The sequence below is a fragment of the Pongo pygmaeus genome, chromosome 10, assembly GCF_028885625.2.
Source record: "Pongo pygmaeus isolate AG05252 chromosome 10, NHGRI_mPonPyg2-v2.0_pri, whole genome shotgun sequence".
Lineage (NCBI taxonomy): Eukaryota > Metazoa > Chordata > Mammalia > Primates > Hominidae > Pongo > Pongo pygmaeus.
The window spans coordinates 72,248,093-72,266,069 of record NC_072383.2 but is presented as its reverse complement, the minus strand read 5'-3'; the positions used below and the strand labels follow the sequence as shown (position 1 = coordinate 72,266,069).

At 39.4% G+C, this 17,977-nt stretch overlaps 1 pseudogene; it reads right to left on the bottom strand.

Moving 5' to 3' along the window:
* Positions 1 to 221: 221 nt before the first annotated feature.
* On the bottom strand, positions 222 to 996 carry LOC129009881 (homeobox protein VENTX-like; annotated as a pseudogene).
* Positions 997 to 17,977: the final 16,981 nt, after the last annotated feature.

The window sequence follows — 17,977 nt, the reverse complement described above, 5'->3', positions numbered from 1 at the left end:
ACTGACCCTTCATTTACTTCCTAAACCGACCCTTTCGGTAACTTTCAGTGAAGAGGTAGCTTTAATAAATACATTATCCAGAAATCTCCAGAACCTTTGCGTGGGTCAGGGTGAGAGGTACCCCCACGATGTAAACAGAACGGCTGAGTCCTCCAGGTAGGTGCCAGGTGCGATCTGCACAAGGCCGCGTGTGTGGGAGGCATGGAGTCAGAGGCGCTTCCTCAAAATACATCCCATGTCTCCGGCAGAGCACACAGGCCCCAGGGCCCCTTAGACAGGGCTGGTCCTAGCGGAGGCATGCCACTTCCTGGGCTTGGGGGGATGGTACGCCAGAGGCTGCCCACAGCAGGAAGCCCATGCAGAGGCCAGGGCTTCTTGTCCCACCGGCAGAGACCCCAGAAGGAGCCAGGGGCAACATCAGAGCCTGGGGCCTGGGCAGGGGTGCCCAAGGGCACAGCAGCTGCAGGCCATTGGGAAGGCCAGAAGACGCTGATTGGAAAGCCGGGGACGCATGGAGTGACTTAGAGAAGGGGCTATTCAGCTGGGAGTCCTGCATTTGCCTTTTGTGTTTCATCCGGGGATTTTGAAACCAGGTTTTTATCTGGACCTCCCAGAGCTGCATCTCCCTGGCCAGCTTCTTCGCTCTAGAGAGCCCAGGTACTGGTGGTGCCGGAAGACGGTCTCCAAGGCGCGAAACTACTCAGTGGTGAAGGCTGTGCGGACACTGGGGGCCAGCCAGGGGTTTGGCCCCTTACTCAACCCAACCACGGTCTTCTCCGGCGCAGGCCGATTTGAGGACCTAGCCTCCTTGATGCTGACGGCCTGACGGCTCCCGGGTGCCGGATATCTGACCCAGGCCACGGAGGCTCCCCTGGGAGACCTGGCAGGCCGGGAGGTGTGAGTTGGCTCTGCGCAGCTGCTCTGGGAGAGCCAGTCCACGGAGCCAAAGCTGGAGGGCAGCTGCCGGCCACAAGGTGTGGAGGAGGAGAGACGCATGGCCGTCAGGTGGGCCGGAGGGAAGGCCGGGGGCGGGGGGTGCTGGCCAGGCACAGGATCTACCTGGGTGATTTTTTTAATCTATAAAATAATATTTGCTTTTAATTTTTAACGTTACTATCTTGTCAATGTATTGTAAAGCTTAAACTCTTTTCCTTAAGACCACGTAATTTGAGTTTTTTTTTAATTTTTGCCAATTAAAAGTGAGATTACTTTGATTTAATTTCTTGTGATAGTATTTATTTATGGCCTGGCGCGGTGGCTCATGCCTGTAATCCCAGCACTTTGTGAGGCTGAGGCGGGTGGATTTCTTGAGGTCAGGGGTTCTAGACCAGCCTGGCTGACATGGTGAAACCCTGTCTCTACTAAAAATACAAAAATTAGCCGGACGTGGTGGTGCGTGCCTGTAATCTCAGCTAATTGGGAGGCTGAGGCACGAGAACTGTTTAAACCCAGGAGGTGGAGGTTGCAGTGAGCTGAGATTGCACCACTGCACTCCAGCCTGGGCAACAAAGTAAAGGTCTGTCTGCCCCCAAAAAATATATATATAATTTTTTTTGTAATGCTGGCACTAAATGGTGGTTGCAATATGTATAACTATCAAGCAGATGGCATATTTTAAACCTACAAAATACATTTACTTCATGTGTCTAATTATATTAGACTGGTTGATGTGACAACAGAAAACAGAAGATAAATTCTGTAAATTGGGGTGACTTATAACAGTGATGAACATCTACTAAACTAAATTCTCACATCTATGTCTACAAGATACAGTTTTGGAGGATGGGATAGAAAACAATTTTTGACATAGAACATACAAACTCTTTAAACTTGACACTTTTATAGTATGATTTCTACTACCTTACATATAACAAAACTCTAAAGTGTGTGAATTTTCAGAAGTAACCACGCATGGCATTTTCCTTTAAATTTCTTCTTACATTGAGTGGTTTCTGTCATCTTCAAAAACACTAGAATGGAGATCTTTTACAACAAGTGACCGATCACTCAGTTGGCTAAAGTTCAGATTGAGGGCCAGGTGTGGTAGCTCACACCTGTAATTCCAGCAATTTGGGATGCTGAGGTGGGAGGATTGCTTGATGCCCAGAGTTTGAGACTAGCCTGAGCAACATAGCAAGATCCCGTCTCTATCTCTACACACACACACACACACACACACACACACACACACACACGAGACCAGATTGTGATCTGGTTCAGAGCCATTGTTTCCAATTACACACCCTTCCCTTTTGTTTAAGAGTATTTAAAAGAAACCCAGTAACTTCCAAAAAAAAAAAAAAAAAAAAAATCCCAGAAGGAAGAACCACAGATCCTCAGTTGGGTTCATTGTTAGCATCCCTGAAATATCTTGCAAAGGAACTTATTGGAAGTTTACTCCCTCTTTAGTTCTTTGAAATGCTTCTCCCAACTGTACAATATACATCAATGGTACAGCTTCTGGAGAAGAAACTTTCTTCCTAAAAACAGATGGTAACTACATCATTGAATCAGACAATTTTGTATGTATAATTTTATAGTTATTTTATTTTTATATATTTTTAATAGAAGGAAAGTAAAAGGATATAAAAACTAGCTGGTCACATGTTTTGAGTAACATTTCCTCCCCCTTATATTCAGGGTCAGCTTGCATTCCATTTGATTAACATTGATTTGATATTTTTGTCTTTTGAATTGATTTAGATAAATAGGTAGGATGTCAATATTAGGAGATTTCCTCCTCAATAAGCTGCTTGCCTTCTCTATACAATGTGTTATGTCATTTCAATTTGGGTGATAACAATCTAGAATCAAAGCAGCTGTTTAATCTTCATTCATAGCCACTTTCTAGGCAGCGGCAATTGTCACCACTCCCATAAAAATTCTGGAAGATGTGACACTAAGTAAGATGATAATCAATACCACTTTCCCAGGATTCAAAAGCATTAAGGACTATGTGTAAATAGCAGGATTTTGACAATATTTAATGAAGTCTTTTCTCTACAGCAGTAGACATTATCAGAGAAAGAAGTATCAATGATACCTACTAATTTGTGTTATATATCATAAAGGAATGATATTTGGGTAAGTTACAAAATGAGTAAACTGTAATTATGGACAGATTTGGTCATGGTAAATAATTAGCCTAAGAATTTTCTTCCCTTCAATTAAAATTTTGTTTTTATTAAATATACAGATGTTAATCTAAGTATATTGTTGAACAGTAAGAAATAGGGTCTATAACACTGATGTGGAAAATGCTTGTGTATATGACAGTGTGCCTACTATGTGTTTTCTTAAACTTGAAACAAGCAACTTTTTGAGAGAAAGTTTTAGCCTAATTTTGCAGATGTGAAAACTGAAGTACAGAGCTTGAGAAAATCATTGTCAAAAAGAAGCAGGAATTAAGCTTCTGTTTGACTTATTCCAAGTCCCACCCAAGGACCATGCAAAGACTTAAAGCTTCTTAACTAAGCACCAGAGAGAGAGAGAGAGAAAAAAAAATAGCGTTGTACTCTTACCTCCAGGCAATACAGCCAGTGTTTTCTCTACTTGCTCTCAGTATTTTTGTGAAAAGATTTACTCATGATTCTCAAGCAATTTCAATGAAAGCCCAACTGCTTCAAAAATTTTTACATCAGCACTAAATAACAAAAGTCTTAAAAAGCAATTTTAGAATCACATTGATATAGTAAATAATCATTGTGCTTACAGGCTGATAGGGTCTGAAACCAGGTATGTTTTATGTATAGCAATACTTTTCACCAGTCACATGGAACCAATCATCAGGTGTGAAGTTAAGCTGACTTATGGCAAAACACATGCAGACTTCTATGTAAAAAGGAAAAAAGCACAAATCAAAGGCAAATTAGTGGTGAGCTAGAAACAGCCTTATCTTTGAATTATCTAATTTATGTGACTTATGTCTTCCATCATATTTTTCAGTAATATAGCTTTTTGAAGTGAATTGCCTTTTTGGCCAAGAGGAAATAAATGAGTAGATGAATAAAGGAAAAATGAGGTACTGAAGAATGAAGACTTTCTAATATATCTTCTTCTACCACGTGTATAGCATGAGTACTTACGTAGTTAACTCTTCTGCTAATCCTAAGCGATATCAAGGTTTATTGTTTAATACTAAAGATGAAATTATACTTGAAGTTACACAAAATGTCATATATTGCAAGTATCATGATTACTGTCATTTAAATAAATTGTAAATCAACCTTCTTCTTGTTGCTGAGACAGAAATTTAGCTGCTGTGAAATACTGGGATCTTCCTGCTTTTCCACTAAGCCATTATTGTCTTTTATATTCTAAAATCTATCATATGAATTATCTCCAAAATAATAAAGAACAAAGAATTGCTGCTGCAGAGAAAATCCTCTGGGAATTTCTCACAGGCAAGGTATTTCTCTTTTTCTTTTCTAAGGACACACAAAGATTCTTTAAAGCAGGAGTCAGCAAACTTTTCCTTAAAGGGGTAGATAGCAAATATTTTAGAATTTTGCTGGCCACTCAGTCTCTAGAGAGACACAAGTACTAAACTCTCCAGTTTGTCTCAGAAAAGCAGCTATAAACATATGTAACAAAATAGCAAGTCTGGGATCCAATAACATTTTATTTACCAAAACAGGCCAGAGTTGGTCCACTGATTTTAGTTTACTGACTGATGCCATATAGGGTAGGTTCATCCTACCTTCCATTTGCCCGGAATAGCCCATAGGAAATTTTTAAAAAGTATTTCCAAATCATAGTAATCTGCCTTTGTCTTTACTCCCCTTTTAGAATGAAATCTCTTCAAAATTAAATCTTACTCATTCTTCAAATTCCACCTGAAATCCACCACATCAGAGAACTCCAGAGAGTATGATATTTCATGCATATTAGACTATCATAAAGTATTTCATGCATTATGTCATCTTTTGTCTTGCTGACTTGTAGCACAATAATGCTCTAAGCATGAAAAAGAGAGAGGCTAAATAATTTTCCATGATCAAATGAGGAAAAAGCAACAGTAAAGCCAAACTCTTTTGAATTCTACTTTGGCAGTCTTTATTAAGCTATTAACAATCTTATCATTACAAAAGAATACCTAGGAACATATAGCTCAACATTCCATCAAGCACAAAAATCCCCTCTAGTTGTTAACTAGCAATTGATATCCAGTTTTAATATTTCCAGTCATAAGAAAATAACTACAGATGTGCCTTGATTTACAAATAGCTTATTTTTTAAAAGGACCTTTGTGAATGCATTTCTTATTAAGCCAAATGACACTATAAAATTACTTGCTAATGTATGCAGAGTTGCTGAAATGGTGAATGTTTGTCCCTATTAATAAAAACTGGAAGTAGAAAGAAAAATAATGAGCTTCAGTACCTCCTGTGGAAATTTATCCATGATTGGACAGGTCTAAATGCTATTTCTTTTTTTTTGTTTGTTTGTTTTTTTAACTATAAGTTTTAGGGTACATGTGCACAACATGCAGGTTAGTTACATATGTATACATGTGCCATGTTGGTGTGCTGCACCCAGTAACTCATCATTTAACATTAGGTATATCTCCAAATGCTATGCTATTTCTTATAGTGAACAAAACTATCTTTTCTGTAATATTTACTTTTCTGGTACAGATTTACTTTCACAGTGTCTTCTCTCCCTTTTCTGTGACTAATCTTCACATATTTAAGAAAAAGTTGTCATGTGTTCTCTAAGAATTTTTAAAGGACTGTACCACACTAGAATCGTGATTTTTTTTTTCTCCATGGCATATGATTCCAGGAAAACTTCCAACAACTCACGTGTACATATGTCACTCTTAAAATATGATGTTTTCATGGTAGCAAGTGGTCTGACTAGCAGGAAACAGTGAGACTTGTCTTTCATGCCTTGTGAACTTGAATTGCCTTAAAATAGACTGTGCCAATGATAGACTCCCTTGACAAATCTGTTAGTAGTTTACATATATTCCTAGTGTTTCAAGTAGATTTTCAGTAAGTTAAAAGCAGAAATAACTCATTCATGTTACAATGAATTCTTACGTAAACTATTTCCTCTTATTTCCTGGTCAGTTGAGTATTCAATGGAGGCTTGAAATTCACACTATAATGTGGAATTCTATGCGATTTAATATCTTATGTTGTCACTAGTAATACTGCATAGTTGAACGTCTTAGGCTTAATTTCCTAAATTAGTGGATCTCTCTTTAACAAAGGAAAGATTCTTTCATGAGTAGTGAAGTCCCTGAAAAAAAAATTTGAAAAGTTCTTTTTGAAGTCTTAGCAGTAAAGTCAAAGACATGACAGGGTACCGTGCATTTAGATGTATATTTCACTAGCTTTTGCTGGAATAAGCACTCTCTGGAAGAAACTCTCCGAATGCCAAAGGTTGAAACTGCTTCCAGCTTGTTTTTATACATAGTCATGGATCTCACCATTTGTGATCTAAAGTTCTAAGAATAGACTCTAAAACTGGTGATCAGCAGTGAAAGAGAGCTTAAATATATCAGTTTCTTATTTGTTTATGTTAAATAAGCAAGAGAAGAAAGTTTAAAGATATCAGTAATATAGCAATTGAGACTCTATTTAATTTGTTCCACAGAGTCAGCATTTTTGCTTAATTTAAATGTTTTGAATCTATTTAATTTTTAAATTAGATTTATCTTTATAAATATTGTTTTTAAATTATTGTGAGAGCACAGAAGAGGAAAATCATGTGTGACAGACATGTTTAGGCAAAACCAAACAAAAACAAAAACATATGGGTAATATATCTGATTCTATCAATGTTGCAAGACTTTCTCATCAAGCTATTTATCTAGTGATCTGCAAATGGGCATGGCATTTTCTAAGCCTTCCAAATCAGTGTGATGCAGCCTAAGAGCTACCACATCAAGTCTCTTATCTATAGGATAAGCCGACTAAACTCATTTGCAAGCCCTGACTTTTTCCTTCTATTCTCATCTTGAGTGGCTCATTAACGGGGAGTAGTAGTATCAATGTATCAGTGAGCTGGTTAAAGCCTGTCAGCATGAACTTAGATTTCAAAGTGGATGTGACTGAAGCAGTGACTGTCATTTTCATATAGCAACCATTCTGTGGAATTTGATGATCTCCAGATTAGGAGCAGAACGGGGATTTTCTGAAAAATGTGTGCCTATAGACAGCAGCTTCAGTCATATCCAAGAGTTCCAAGTTGTTGCTGCTGATGGCATATCTTATGGTTGTAAAACTTGCCTAACCAGCCTCCAAAATAAGTGAATTCCTTTCAAGGTATACATTCCTTACTAGTCCTGTTTCTCTAACTGAACCCTGACTAATAATACATTTATTAATGTGAGAGAGGTAACAATGCATTACTCCAAATGTTATGTCATAAAAGGTGAAACAGCTTCTGTTTGGCTATCTTTCAGTTGCTTGCCCTGGAAACCAACCATGATGCTGTGATGAAATGCAGGCAACTGAGTTGTGTTTCAGCCCAAAGCAGCAAATGGGATCCAGGTGACTGACATCATTATCTATCAGACATGTGAGAGAACTCCTTAGGATGATGTTAGTCATTATCTGCAACCACATGAGAAACCCGGAGCAAGAACCAGCCAGCCAAGGCCAATCTCTAGAACTTTGAAAGATAATCATAAATGAAGGTGTCATTTTACACTATTGTTTACACTACTCTGTGCTTTTCACACAGCAATACATATCAGTTACAGACTGCATTTATGTTTTGTTAAAATCACAAATTTGGAACCACATTTTCACAATTTGCTTTCTTACATTCTAAGTTATGGATTTCCACAATAGAAATGTTAACAAGATTTGGAAGAAAGGAGTTAAGCAGCAGTCTTGTTTATGCTTGGAAAATCAGACTAGAGTGAGATGCTCTTACAAGTCACATATTTTAATGTGGATCTACTGGCTCACATCATTGGCTAGAGGCAGTAGCTAGCCCACAACAGCTTTAGATTCTGCCAGATCTCCTTGGGACTGCAGCCAGACCCAGAGCTCCTTCAGCTTCCATCTGATCTCTTTCTTCAGTTTCCCTGGATCCTAGACCACGCTTACATGAAACTCTGTAGAGAAATATCTTGGCTATACTGCAGGCCCCCCATACAAACAAAATTGTAGGCTAGAGACAATGAGAAAGTAATATAGCTTTATGTGATGGACAAATTTCAGTTTATCCTCATGAGTTTCAGCTCATTCTCAAATACTCTAGTTTGTCTTTCTTCTCTCTCATTTTATTTCTATTTTTCCTTTCTAGCTTCAGGACCATCATCTGACACAGAGGAAGAAGACTTACATAGAATGCCTAACCAGCACCCAAGATCATGTAAGGTCTAAACTTTATAATACATCCATTTTGTTTCTCATAGTTCTCCTTTTCTCATCAAATCAGAACTGATAATTATGATCCATATTTTGAAACCCAGTGTCCTGTCTGAAGTTTCTGCTTTCAATGATTCCAAGTGTCTTAGTTCAGGCTGCTATAATGAAAACACCATAGACTGGGTAACAGAAACAACAAACATTTTTTTCTCGCAACTCTGGAGACTGGCAAGTGTAAGATCAATCAAGGCACTGGAAGATTTGGTATCCGGTGAGGGCCCACTTTCTGGTTCATAGATAGCCATCTTCTGGCTGTGTCCTCACATGGTAGAAAAAGAGAAAGAGTTCTCTGGGGTCTTTTTTTATAAAAAGGGCACAAATCCCATTCATGAAGGCTCCACCGTCACAACCTAATCACCTCCCCAAGGCCTTACCTCCTCATACTGTTACATTGTGGGTTAGGATCTCAACATATAAATTTGGTGAGAACACAATTGATCCTCAGCAACCAGTCTCACTCATGCCTCTGTTCACTAACTTCTTTCTATGTTTTGAAACCCAGATGTGAAATAGACCCCCTTTCCTTGAGTTTTTTTGTAGTCACTGTTCGTTGAATATTTCATTGAAGTTCTCAACCAGTGGAGAAGTTTTACATTAAAAGTATAATGTAAAATTTATTTGGCCACTTTCTTTTTCACATTTTTTGTTGTCCACCTGCCTTTGCACCCTCCATCCTCCAGGCACTTTGCTCAGTTCTAGAGTGTCTCTAAGACTGTGCTTACCTGTCTATGTTTTTCTGTTTCTCCAGATACTCCTTACCCCTGAATCCCAATATATCTGTTTTCCTCACTTTTACTTCAGAACCATTCATTTCTCCCCTTAATATCTGTATGCAAAGATGCTAGAAGTACTTTCTAAATGAAGGCTTATCTATACTATGTGTCATCTTTTAGTAGCATAGAAAAGCTGAAAGAATATTGAAATTGAAATCTGAATGTTTTATAATTCTCCAGATTGTTCTTATATGTTTGAAAATTTCAAATATAGAAAAATATATACATATTTTTAAATTGGGAATCTATTCATTTAATAAATTGCTACTGAGTACCTTCTATGTATCAGACATTGTTCCAAATGTTGGTGAGGCGATGAACTAAACAAACATTTCACTCTCATGCAGCTTATCTCCTAGTGGCATGTGTGAGTGTAGATAGATGATAAAGTATAGTTTATATATTATATCCATTGGAGACCACTTCTATGAAGATAATTAAAGCAGGATAAGAACAATAATGATAGGCTGTTATTTTGTACAGGGTGGTCATGAAAGATTTCAACAATAAAGATGTATTTGAGCAGAGACTTAACAGGAGGGAGGAAACAAGCCATGCAGCTATTTCACTGAAGAGTATTTCAGGTAAACTAAACAACAAGACTATCCATGAAACTCAAAAGCAGAGTAGGCAAGTAGAAAGGTGGCAAAAGTAGAGTCGTGGAAATATGGGGAGGCAGAGTTACAGCAAATAGGGACACTTTAACAGCAAGGACTTGTATTCGGAGTGTGATGGAAAGTCAAAAATCTCTGAACAAAAACTATGATTTCACTGATTTAATATTTTTTGTTTTTAAGATTAAATCACAGAATTAAGAATCACAGGCAGAAGCAAGGAAAAAAATTCTGAATTCTCATTACCTCTAAAATTATTTACTTAGGCAATAAGTGAATGTAAGCTTAGTGTAGGAAATAACTTTTTTGTGTTTTGCTTGCTGTTGGATCCTCAGAAGCTAGAGTAAATTATTATACAATAAGTGCTCAATAAATATTTTCTATGTATTGGCTTGTACCAGACCAATCAATCTTGGCCAAGGTGAGTATTTATAAACATGGCTGCAACATTTGAACAGCTTAAAGTTGTTCATAATATTATTTATTACTATTTTAATGTCTGTAATATCAGTAGCGATGATTCCTTCTTCATTTTTGGTATTAGAAATTTTTATCTTATTTATTTTTTCTTAGTTAACCTGGCTAAAGGTTTATCTATTTTATTGATCTTTTCAAAGAACCAGCTGTTCAATTTGTTTATTTTCTCTCTTGATTTCTTATTTTTTTATTTCATTGATTTCTGCTCTAATTATTACTTTTTTCCTTCTGTTTAAACAGGTCTTCTTTCTTTAGTTTCATAAGATGGAAACTTGGGTCATTTATTTTAGACTTTTGTATGTATTCAGTGCTATTAATTTGCCTCTAAGCACTGTTTCTGTGGCATCCCACAAATGTTGTTTTATTTTCATTTTCATATTAGTTCAAAATATTTTTTAATATCTCTGGCAATATCTTCTTTGCATTATGTTGTATTTAGAAATACATTGTTTAATCTCTAAATATTTCTAAATTTTTCAGCTATTTCCAGTCACCTGTAATTTCTAGTTTAATTCTAGTGTGGTGTGGTACATACTTTTTATTTATATTTTTTACATTTGTTCAAGTGTATTTATCTCAGTTAATATTCCATATAAGCTTGAGAAAAATGTATATGCTGCTGTTGTTGGATGAGGTATTCTGCAAACATCAATTAGATCCACTGATTAATTGTGTGGTTCAGTTTGAAAGTATCATTGTTGTATTAGGGTTTTCTTAGAGGGACATATATACATATATATCCTATTAGTTATCCTATATATCTTACATACATATATATAGAGGAGTTTATTAAGTATTAACTTACATGATCACAAGGTCCCGCAATAGGCTGTCTGCAAGCTGAGGAGCAGAGAAAGCCAGTTCCAGTCCCAAAACTGAGGAACTTGGAGTCCGATGTTTGAGGGCAAGAAGCATCCAGCATGAGAGAAAGATGTAGGCTGCAGAGGCTAAGCCCATCTCTCCTTTTCACGTTTTTCTGCCTGTTTTATATTTTCTGCCAGCTGATTAGATCATGCCTACCAGATTAAGGGTGGATCTGCCTTCCCCAGCCCACTGAATCAAATGTTAATACCTTCTGGCAACACCCTCAGATACACCCAGGATCAACACTTTGTATCCTTCAATCCAATCAAGTTGATACTCAGTATTAATCATCACAAGTCCATCCCTTGTGAATTTGAACCAATACATATCTCCTGAGATCATAAATAATCTTCAGATAAAGACAATAATAAAGTCATAATTATACCTAACATAATACCTATCCTTCGTACAACCTGAAACGCACCAATCCCCAACCCAAATACTATTACATAAAGTTAAAAATACTTAAATGCTGATATGAACTCAATAAATCTTATGTCACATGATAAAGGAAAAGGAAGTAAAATGAATATCTTAGTACAAGTGCATACATGCACAAACACATCTTTAACAAAAGAAGGAGGAAATACTCATGACAATTACAGTCCTCATTTCTGCAGCTGGTCACATGGTTGTAGCTGGTATTGATGACTACCTTCTTCAACTACCCATTCTGTATGCCCTTTGCCTTCAGCAAGCATCTCAGCAGGTCATGGTTTATTTCCTGTGGAATGACCCAAACCTTCATTCCTGAAGAGCCTGGGCCATTTGTAGTCGTGCCTGGATTGGGCTGTTGTAGCTTCCCATTAACCTTAATCACAGGGCATGGTAATACTAAGAGACGCCCTAATGGATCTTTGTATTCCATGCATGCTCTTCCTTACCTCCATTGTGGAGTAGTAGACTGATTTCATCTTGATAGTCAGGGGTCAATCACCCCAGCCAACACGGTAACTCCCTTCTTAGCCTGTTGACTGAAAGGTAGGAGGAGCCCAAAGTGTCCGGGTGGCAATCTTAACTTCCAGTTTTATGGAATAATTGTTGTGTCTCCTGGTGGCAGCATTCCTCACTCTGGAACTAAGACCTCTAGGCCATCAGAATGTAATGTCACAGGAACAGGAAGTAAAAATTTTGCTAGTGGATCACTAGGGGTGATAGTGAGTGGTGCCACTTCCACTTCCACCCCTTGATTACTGGACCTGTAAATCCTGGCTATGGGAGAAACAGTACCATATACTGGATGCTGATTTAGAGCATACACAGCCTTCTGGAGAACTTTGTCTAAACCCGCAAAGTATTGTCACCTAGTTGGAGTTGTAATTGTGACTTCAAAAGGCCATTTCACTGTTCTATCAATCCAGCTGCTTCCAGATGATGGGGAACATGGTAAAACCAGTAAATACCATGAGGATGAGCCGAATGCTGCACTTCTTTAGCTGTAAAGTGAGTGCCTTGGTCAGAATTTCTATGCTGTGTGGAATACTATAGAAAAGGCATTCTGTGAGTCCACGGATGGTGGTCTTGGCAGAAGCATTGCATGCAGGATAGGCTAACTCGTATCTGGAGTAAGTGTCTATTCCAGTGAGTACAAACCTTTGCCCTTGTCATGATGGAAGAGGTCCAATATAATCAACATGCCACCAGGTAGCTGGCTGATCACCCTGAGGAATGGTGCCATATCGAGGGCTCAGTGTTGGTCTGTGCTGCTGGCAAATTGGTCACTCAGCAGAGGTCATAGCCAGGTCAGCCTTGGTGAGTGGAAGTCCATGTTGCAGAGCTACTGCATAACTTCTATCCCTGCTACCATGGTCACTTTGTTCATGGGCCCATTGGGCAATGACAGGCGTGGCTGGGGAAAGAGACTGAGTGGTGTCCACAGAATGGGTCATCCTATCCAGTTGATTATTAAACTGCTCCTCCGCTGAGATCACCTCTTGGCGAGCACTCACATAGGATACAAATAACTTCACAGTTTTCAACTACCCAGAGAGGTCCATCCACATACCTCTTCCCCAAATTTCTTTCTCACCAATTTTACAATCATGCTTCTTCCAGATCTCTGACCATTCAGCCAAACCATTGGCTACAGCCCATGAATCAGTATATAATCACACATCTGGTCATTTCTCCTTCCATGCAAAGTGTACAACCAGGTGCACAGCTTGAAGTTCTGCCCACTGGAAAGATTTCCCTTCACCGCTGTCCTGCAGGGATGTCATAGAATGGGGCTGTAGTGCTGCAGCTGTCCACTTCCGGATAGTGCCTGCGTATCATGCAGAACCATCTGTGAACTAAGCCCTAGTCTTCTTTTCCTCTGTCAACTCCCCATGATCATAGAGAAATCCCCATGAGGCCTTCAGTGCAGGCTGAGGGAGAGAAGGCAGGGTGGCAGGAGTGGATACCATGGGCATTAGAACCACTTCCTCAGGTAACTTTTTGTGCCTTCAGGACCTGCTCAAGCCCCATCACATATATCACTTCCATTTAATGATGGAATGCTCTTGTGCCTGGGTCATTCATGGCTAGATGGGTCAGAAAGCACCCAGTTCATAATAGGAAGTTTAGGTCGCATGGTGATTTGATGACCCATAATCAAATGTTCAGTTTCCACAAAAGCCCAGTAACAGGCCAAGAGCTAGCTCTGAAAAGGAGAGTAGTTATCTGCAGAAGATGACAGGGCCTTGCTCCAAAATCCTAGGGACCTCTGCTGTGATTCACCTATGACAGCCTCCAAAGGCTCCAAACAGCATCTCTTTCTGCCACTGACACCAGAAGCAGCATTGGATCTGCTGAGTCATATGGCTAAAGTGGCAGAGAAGCTTGCACAGCAGCCTGAACCTGTTGCAGAGCTTTCCCCTGTTCTGCACCCCACTCAAAACTGGCAACCTTTCAGGTCACTTGATAAATGGGCCAGAGTAACACACCTGAATGAGAAATGTGTTGGCTCTAAAATCCAAATTGGCTACTAGGCATTGTGCCTCTTTCTTGGTTGTAGGAGGGGCCAAATGCAGCAACTTATCCTTCACCTTAGAAAGAATATCTTAATAGGTCCCACACCACTGGACCCCTAGAAATTTTACTGATAGAAGTATACTGAATTTTAGTCAGATTTATTTCCCATCCTCTGGCCAGCAAACGTCTCACTAGTAAGTTTAATGCGTTGCTACTTCTTGCTCACTGGATCCAATCAGCATAATATCATCAATGTAATTGACCAGTGTGGTATCTTGCAGAAGTAAAAAGTGATCAAGGTCTCTCTGAATAAGATTATGATGGAAAGCCAGAGAGTTCATGTACCGCTGAGGTAGCACAGTAAAGGTATATTGCTGGCCTTGCCAGCTGAAGGCAAATTGCTTCTGGTGGGCCTTATGGACAGGAATAAAGAAAAAGGCATTTGCCAAGTAAATGGCTGCATACCAGGTACCAGAAGATGTGTTAATTTGCTCAAGCAGTGAAACCACATCTAGTACAGCAGCTGCAACTGGAGTCATCACTTGGTTAAGCTTACGATAATCCACTGTCATTCTCCATCCATCTGTCTTCTGCACAGGCCAAATAGGAGAGTTGAATGGGGATGTGGTGGGAAACACCACCCCTGCATCTTTCAAGTCTTTGATAGTGGCACTAATCTCTGGAATCCCTCCAGGGATGTGATATTGTTTTCAATTTACTATTTTTCTAGATTGAGGCAGCTCTAGTGGCTCCCATTTGGCCTTTCGCACTATAATAGCCCTCACCCTACCAGTCAGGGAGCCAATGTGGGGGCTCTGTCAGCTGCTAAGTATGTCTATGCCAATTATGCATTCTGTCACTGGGAAAATGACCACAGAATGAGTCCAGGGACCCACTGGACCCACCGGACCCATCAGACCCACTGTAAGTTGGACCTGAGCTAAAACTCCATTAATTACCTGACATCCATGAGCCTCTACTTTAACTGGAGGACTGCAACAACATTTTGCGTCCCCTGGAATCAATGTCAGCTCAGAGCCAGTGTCCAGTAGTCCCTAAAATGTCTGATCATTTCCCTTTCTCCATTGCACAGTTACCCTGGGAAAAGGCCACAGGTCTCCTTGTGGAAGAATGGGAGAAAGATTCACTGCATAAATTGTCCATATGTAGTGGAATCCTTCCTTGAGGGGACCTGGCCTCCCCTTCATTCAAGGGATTCTGGGTCTGTAAACTGGCTCAAGTCTGGAAATTGATTGAGGGGCTGTGATTCCCTGTTTTTATAATTCAAATTAGTCTTTTGCTCATTCTACTTAGAAGTTTTCTGTTTGTATAATTTAAATAGGAATGCTGTAGGCTTCCTATCAATTTCACTTCTAGGAACACTGTGATTAATTAGCCAATGCCAGAGCTCTATGCGAGTCAGATTATTCTGATTGTCGCTTTGCTTTTGCTTTTCATTACTGTAACTATACCCACCTTGCTTCTGATGGTTGAGTGCTGCCACTTGGTCCCTGCCATCTTGGGATCCAATTATTCCCATTGTATTTAAATGTTGTAGTTGAGCAACTGTGGTTCCCACCGTTAGATTTGACATACAGGGAAGAGCAATTACAGGGCTCTTCAAAGATGCAGGTTCTGCCCTCACAAATCTATTTTGCAAGACGTTGGTCAAGGCTATATCTTCTAGATTCTCCAAGCTGGGATGAGTAGGCCTAAAGTGACTAATCCACTCCACCATCACAATCTCCCTAAGCCTTTGAATCCCTTCCTCTACATTAACCCAAGGGAGATCAGGCATTTCCAGCTTGCTCACATTGGGCCATCTTTTAATCCACATTTCAGCTATCCAAGCAAATAAACTATTAGAAACCTTTTCAACTTCCCAAGCTGCAACATTAAATGCAGAATCCCTACTTAGTGGGCCCAAATCAATAAATTTAGCCTGATCCTACTCTGTTTCTTCCACCATTATCCCATACCTTTAATATCCATTCCCATGGCTGTTCTCCAGATTGCTCTTTATATAAATTAGAGAACTCAAATAGTTTTTTTTAGTGTACTCCACCTCCACCTGGGTCACACTCTCAACCTCACCTCTAGGGGCCTGCTGAGATTTTAGTCTAGTTATAGGTCTAGAAACAAACAGGGGTGTTGGGGATGGATTCTAAGGAGAATCATCATTATCTTGCCTGGCAACTGCCTCAGGGGAGGCATCAGTGTTGCCTTAGGCAGCACAGGGTTCATCTCCTCAGACAAATGTGGAGAGGCTGATGGCAGCATGGGTCAGGGAGGGGATGTTGCCACTACTGGGGATAAGGAAGGTGTTCCTTCTGGCAGAAAAGGTTCATCAAAGTTTACAAACTCAGTGTCCCCACCTTCATCAGGGTCCTCCCACACATCCCCATTAGAAGTTGCAAGGTCCCATTCTTTTCCAATCAATGCCCTCATTTTAACAGTAGACACCTGGTGAGGCTGTGCATTTATCTTTTGTTGCAGATCAGCAACTCGCATGATAAAGAGCTTTTGTCTGTTTTTCCACAATTTCAGCTCTTTCTCTACAGGAGATAAAACTCTTAATCAGGGCAATCTTAGCAGTTTTGAGGCTCAGTATCTGCTTCTGAAGCCAGGAGACAGAATCCCTGAGTTCTTCATTTTCTTTCATCACTTTTTCCAGTGAACTTAGGAGCAACCAACCAGCTTCATTATGTTCCTTGTTTCTCCACATATGGTCAAATGTATTATGTATAGAGTCACTAAACTCTATGCCTCTCATGAGCAGTGAATCAGGAGTATCAAATGCATTTATTTTGTGTAACTCTCTAAACAGTTCATGCAAAGGACTATCAGTGTTCTTCATAGTATTAGAAGTAGAGTCCTTAGCATTTTGGGTCTAATTATATTAAGTAACCAACTCTAGAAACTCAAACCCCAAAGAACTCAATCCTTAATACTCTTTTCCTCTAGAACCACTCCTGGTACCAAAATCTGTATTAGTCAGGGTTCTTTTAGAGAAACAGCCCACAATAGGCTGTCTGCAAGCTGAGGAGGAAGGAGAGCCAGTCTAAGTCTCAAAACTGAAGAACTTGGGATCCAATGTTCAAGGACAGGAAAGATCTAGCTCAGGAGAAAGATGTAGGCTGGGGAGCTAGGCCCAGCTCTCCTTTTCACATTTTTCTGTCTATTTTATATTCCCTGGCAGCTGATTAGATTGTGCCCACCAGATTAAGGGTGGATCTGCCTTCCCCAGCCCACTGACTCAAATATTAATCTCTTTTGGCAACAACCTTACAAACACATCCAGGATCAATACTTTGTATCCTTCAGTCCCATCATGTCAACACGCAGTGTTAACCACCACACTTGATATTCTACCTGTTGAATATGTTAATTACTGAAAGAGTGTGTTGAAATCTCCAAATGTAATAGTCACATAGTGTGAATTTTTATGTTACACTTGCTAGGAATTAGGCTATGTTTAATGTTTACTGTGGTTTTAGTTGGCAGTCTTCCAATTGATCTAGTTGTCCTTATTTTTAATATTTCCTGTTTTCTTTTGGGTTTCCTAAGAACTCCTTGAATTGAGTCTTTGTCTTTCAGCAATTTCAGCTGCAATCCACTATTGTTTATGGCTCCACTGATGTTGTGGAGGTAAAGTTTTGGGAAGTGGAGCATTCTCTAATTTTATTATTTATCAGTCTTTTTTTTTTTTGTACAACAAAAGTTTACATTTATTACATATTTATTTCCAAGGTACCTTTGTTATTATGAAAACAGAACTAATACTTGGCCAAAAAAAAAAAACCCAAAAAACAAAAAAAAAACACCACTTCACAATGTCAGGTTTTCCACTTCCAGGATAAAAGGAAAAAATATCTATTGCAGACACGGAATCAGTCTCCCTTGGGTA